The following is a 5,817-nucleotide window of genomic DNA, read 5'->3' as shown; positions in this document are numbered from 1 at the left end:
AATGAAACCAAATATTAGTGAAATAGATTAAGTCCAAAATAATTTATTAAAAAATTCAAAATGAACATTCTACCCAAGAAAATAAGTAGAAGCCAACATTTAAAGGAACCGGCTTCCATGAAAGTCGACTCCTTTAGGTTTGACTTTAAAGTCAATTCCTCTGGGTGCTAACTTATTCTTTTTTTTTTTTTGGCTTTTGTGATTTTCATGCAACTTCCTATGATACAATGTAGCACCCCTCACCTGACTTAATTGTCGGATCCGAGTTACAGGATGCTACAGTTGTTGTTGTAGCAACTACAAATGAAAACATTGAAAATAATTCTTTTAAACATACAAACATTTCAGAATTATATTCATTGCAAGACAATTAGTCTTTTCGAGATTTAATCGAGCTTATGGGGACTTGATTGCTAATTTGAACGTGAAATAAGGCCAAATTGTATAATTTCAAAACTTTGAAATAGGTACCGATACCCCTGAAAGGTACCGATACCTCTGAAATTTACCAATACCAAAATTAGCTTCAATGCTTAGAAAATTCATATTTAAATTACAAGTATCAATACTTGACTTATTGTACTGACACTTTTTAATAAGTATCGATACCAAGTTCTAGTATTGATACCATTTTACGATTCTGCTTATTTTCTAAATACTAGTCAATGTATAAATCTATCGATACCCTTGTAAAGTATCAATACCCTGATATGGGGTATCGATACTTTAGTCTAGTATCGATATGGTCTTAGCATTCTGTTTGTTGAAAAACTATTTTAAAAGTGTCAAGTACTGATAACTTCATCTAGGGTATCGATACCTTAAAGCCAAAGTGTCAAAACTCCCATTTTGGTCCATTTTCATGCCCAACCAAAAACATAAACATTTGGTGTATTGAAGCACTTTAGTAACCTACATTAAGACCATTCCAAACATACACACCAATCCATCATTTAACATATACCAAAATCATTCGAAACAACTTGCCTTAATTTGGCACCAAAATAACTCAACATCTTAATATAAGTATAAATTACCTATAATTCTTTCATTTATTCAAAATAATATATAATTTTGTACCATTTTCATATTCAATTCATACCAACGCATCATCAAATAAGTCATGCCATATAACTACCAAATTTTTCATTCAAGTAATACATGTATCATTTAGCAATCTACCATCATATTCACATTCTCATATAAGCATTACCAATTCAAAATTCAACATTCAACAAGATTCATGTAACACCCCTAACTCGTGACCGACGCCGGTGTCGGACACGAGGGGTTAACGGCCAAACCCTCTCAAGATACCAACCAATTTGACATTACCAGTCAGGCTGGAAAACTGCGTCACCGTCGCCTTAAAAATCATATCTCGAGTTCAAAACTCAGAAACTGGTTTCGTAAATTTTCCCTGAATTTAGACTCATATACCCATCCATGGATTTATTTTTAGAATTTTTGGTTGGGCCAATTGGTACAGTTTATTAGTTAAAGTCACCCATGTTACAGGGACCGACTGCTCTGACCTTCGCGCGTTACAACTTGAATATCTCTCTGTACAGGGCTTTAATACTGGTGCCGTTTGTTCTAATGAAACTAGACTCAAAATGGAATCTTTACATATAAGGCATGACTCCTAATTCTTTCTGGATAATTTATGGTAAATTTTCAAAGTCGCGACAGGGGACCCAGAAACCGTTCTGGCCCTGTCTCACGAGAACTTTAATATTTCCCAGTATACTGCTCATATGGTCGTTTCGTTTCGTCCATATAAAAATAGATTCATCAAGGTTCAGTTCCATAATTTACTCACTATTTAATTCTACTTCTACTATTTTTAGTGATTTTTCAATCTCATCTCACTGCTGCTGTCCGCAACAGTTACTGCAGAGACTATGCCAATTTCATGAATTTTTCCTTGGCCTTAATCATCCATCATACATGACACAAATTATGGCCACCTTATCAAAATTTGAGTTTCTAAGACTCGTGGCTATAGGTTCTAGCATCCCACTCGACGACCACATAGGCCATTTTCACATGGCTTAAAGTTTACAACCCATAATTCGACAAAATATAATAGCCTATACATGCCAAATGTTCTTCAACAACAAAAACAATACCACAAGATTTCAGCCGGTGTGATGACTTCAACGACGGTTCCGAGCACGCAACAATACGAGTCCAAGAGACCTAAAATGGGTGACAAGAAAACACCGAGTGAGTTTACAACTCAGTAAGTCATAAGCATTCATCAATCCACCGATAAAGTTACTACTACATGTACAACAAATGAGGCTAGGTACTCGTCCATATCGAATCTATACCATAATACCTCGGACCTTTCGGTCCAATCTCGCACTAATTCATACATCCACATTTCATATTCTACACAACAAGATAATCAAGCATTTTTTTACACATTAACTCATTTTCCAGCACAACCATACAATTTCAATCATCACATAGATTTAAGGCTTACCAAATTCAACCCCAAGCATGAACGTATTCTCTATTCGTCATGAGCTCGAGGTACTTACCCGATCCGCTGTCCGGGATTAGCTCGATAAATGTCGCACACTCAGTGCCAATTGTAATGCAAGAGCATATAGTGAATCCGCACACTTAGTGCTATATGTATTCAACTAGCACACTTAGTGCTATATAATCAAACCCGCACACTTAGTGCTGTACAATTTTAAACCCGCACACTTAGCGCCAATCTTGTCACCGTGTCCATTTATACCCGCACACTTAGTGCCGAGACCAATACCTTATGTATTTTGCTGCCTTTATACATTCAACAATGGCATCATTCCATACACATACATTTCCATTTACACACCAACTCATTTAAACACATTTGCATATATATATTGATCATTTAAATCAACACCAAATATACGCTTAATGACTTACCTTGTGTTGGGTAAAAGCAGTCCAAGTCGGCTACTCGATGACCTTCGTCTTTCCCTTGCTTGATTCTCCTTCTTTAACTCCTTGAGCTTAATCAATAAATCAACTAGTTTAACCCTCTTGCTAAACATTCATAATTCAATTACACATGCATATGTATGTTTGTATATTCGCAACCATCCTCACTTATTACCCATTTGGTCAACAATCTAAGCCAAGATAAGGCTTCAATATGGTTGCCTCTAACCGAATACATGCACACCAATCTACTTCCTTTGGCCGAATATGCATGTCTATGTGGAGGCTAATTTTACACTTAATACTACACAAAAAAAACAGCATACATTTTCCTAATTAACGCATTACATATTGTAGTTCTATACACATCTCTCATTTATTTCATAACCAAACAACATCACAAGCAAATAGACACCTTAAAATAGTATACATGTCATACCAATTCATCATGTGCAAACATATATTCATGTAGGTGCAATGGCGAATTCTCAAGTGGCTTATATCCAAATATACACACATATCCAAAGCTTAAATCTTACTTACCATGCAACATGCATGAATCATACTTATGGATATAACATGGCCGAATACCACAACACCATACCGTTTCAATTTGGTCATGGTTAAACAAAGAACTTAGTATCTCATTCAAAAATGCTAAAAGAAAATCTAAGAATCCTCAATCCACCATCACATGAATCATTATCAAGCTTGATATTTAGCATGCAATGGCATTAACACCATATTCACTTTGGCCGAATTTCATTCCCATGACATAACAAAGATTTGAACCATGGGCTAACAAGAACATCAAGCTAGCAACTAAAATATACATGAATCTCATGGCAAAACATCAAACTTACCTTAATCTAGGTACAAGTATGGCCAAACCTCTTCCTAAACCTCTTCCAAACCAACATGAAACAAGAATTCCTTCCTTCTTCCTTAGAATTTTCAGCCCAAAGGAAATGAAAATGATGAACAAAATTCTTCTTTCTTTCTCCACACTCACGGCAATGGGCATGCATGAGACCATTTTTTCTTTTTTTTGTTCCTTTCATTATTAAATTCCCATGCTCACTATTTTATTTTTTCTTACATACACCATTGTTCCAACATGTTTTATGACATGTTTTTACCCATAATCTCTTGTCATGGCCGGCCACTAACTATTAGGGGGGGAAATTTGACATGCAAGTCCTCCCCTTTGGCTACATGCACTATTAGGTCCTTATAGATTAGCCTATCACTTTTCAAAAGTGTCACACAAGTCCTACTAACTGAATTCACATGCTATCGGCTAAATCAAGCTTGAAATTTTCACACATTCATAATTACATATTCTAGACAATAAATATTACGTTCAAACATTTTGGTGACTCGGTTTAGCGGTCCCGAAACCACTTCCCGACTAGGGTCAATTTTGGGCTGTCACAACTCTCCCCCACTTAAGAAATTTTCGTCCCCGAAAATCTTACCGGTAAATAGGTTTGGGTAACGCTCTTTCATAGAGTTCTCGGGTTCCCAAGTAGCTTCTTCCATCCCGTGTTTGAGCCATAACACTTTTACTAATGGAACTCTTTTGTTTCGCAACTCCTTCACTTCACGAGCTAGGATACGAATCGGTTCTTCTTCATAACTCATATCGGCTTGAATTTCAACCTCTGATGGACTAATTACGTGTGACGGGTCGATCTATAACGTCAAGCATCGAAACATGGAAGACGCTAGAATCCTTTCAAGTTCGGGGCAAAATCAAACGATACGCGATCGACCGACTTGAGAAAGACCTTGTCTCCAACCCGATATTCAATATCTTTTCTTTTCAAATCCGCATACGACTTTTGGCGATCCGGCGACTTTCAAACTTTCACGAATTACTCGAACTCTTTGCTCGGCATCCTTAACCAAATCAACCTCAAGAATTTACCTTCACTAAGTTCATCCGAATAATGGGGTACGGCATTTACGATCGTATAAAGCCTCGTAAGGCGCCATCTTAATACTTGATTGAAAGCTATTGTTGTAGCGAATTCAATCAAAGGCGATACCGCTCCATGAACCACTAAACTCAAGGATACAACATCTCAACATATCTTCGAGTATTTGAATTATCCGTTTGGATTGACCATCGGTTTGGGGGTGAAAGGCGGTCTTTGAAATGCAACTTGGTACCCAAAGCTTCTTGAAATTTCTTCCAAAATCGCGAGGTAAATCTCGGATCTCTATCCGACACAATAGAAATCGGTACCCCGTGTAATCTCACAATCTGAGAAACGTACAATTCGGCTAGTTTATCCAATGAAAAATCCGTGCGACGGGATAAAGTGAGCCGACTTAGTCACCTATCAACAACAACCCAAATCACATCCTTCTTACTAGTCGACAATGGCGGCGGACACAAAGTCCATTGTGACTCGATCCCATTTCCACTCGGGTATCGTGATCTACAAGCAATCTCAAGGCACTTGATGTTCCGCTTTCACTTGTTGACATATTAAACATCTCAAACAAAGTCGAGATGTCCCGTTTCATACCATGCCACCAAAACCGACGTTTCAAATCGTTGTACATCTTCGTACTCCCCGGGTGGATTGCCATTCGGCTACAATGGGCTTCGTTCAAAATTATTGGAATAAGTTCCGAATTCTTTGGGACACACAGACGACTTCTGAACCTCAAACAATCGTCATCATCGATTTGAAATTCCGAGTCCTTGTTCGGAACACACTCATCCCATTTCGCAACCAACTCATCGTTGACTTTCTGAGCTTCACGAATTTGACGTATCAATAATGGTTTGGCTTTCAATTCAGCTACTAACACATTGTCGGGTAGGATAGACAAGTGTACATTCATCACTTGCAAGGCAAA

The sequence above is a fragment of the Gossypium arboreum genome, chromosome 9 (assembly GCF_025698485.1).
Source record: "Gossypium arboreum isolate Shixiya-1 chromosome 9, ASM2569848v2, whole genome shotgun sequence".
NCBI classification, from domain to species: domain Eukaryota; kingdom Viridiplantae; phylum Streptophyta; class Magnoliopsida; order Malvales; family Malvaceae; genus Gossypium; species Gossypium arboreum.
The sequence above is the reverse complement of the archived record's forward strand: the minus strand, read 5'-3'. Positions refer to the sequence as shown.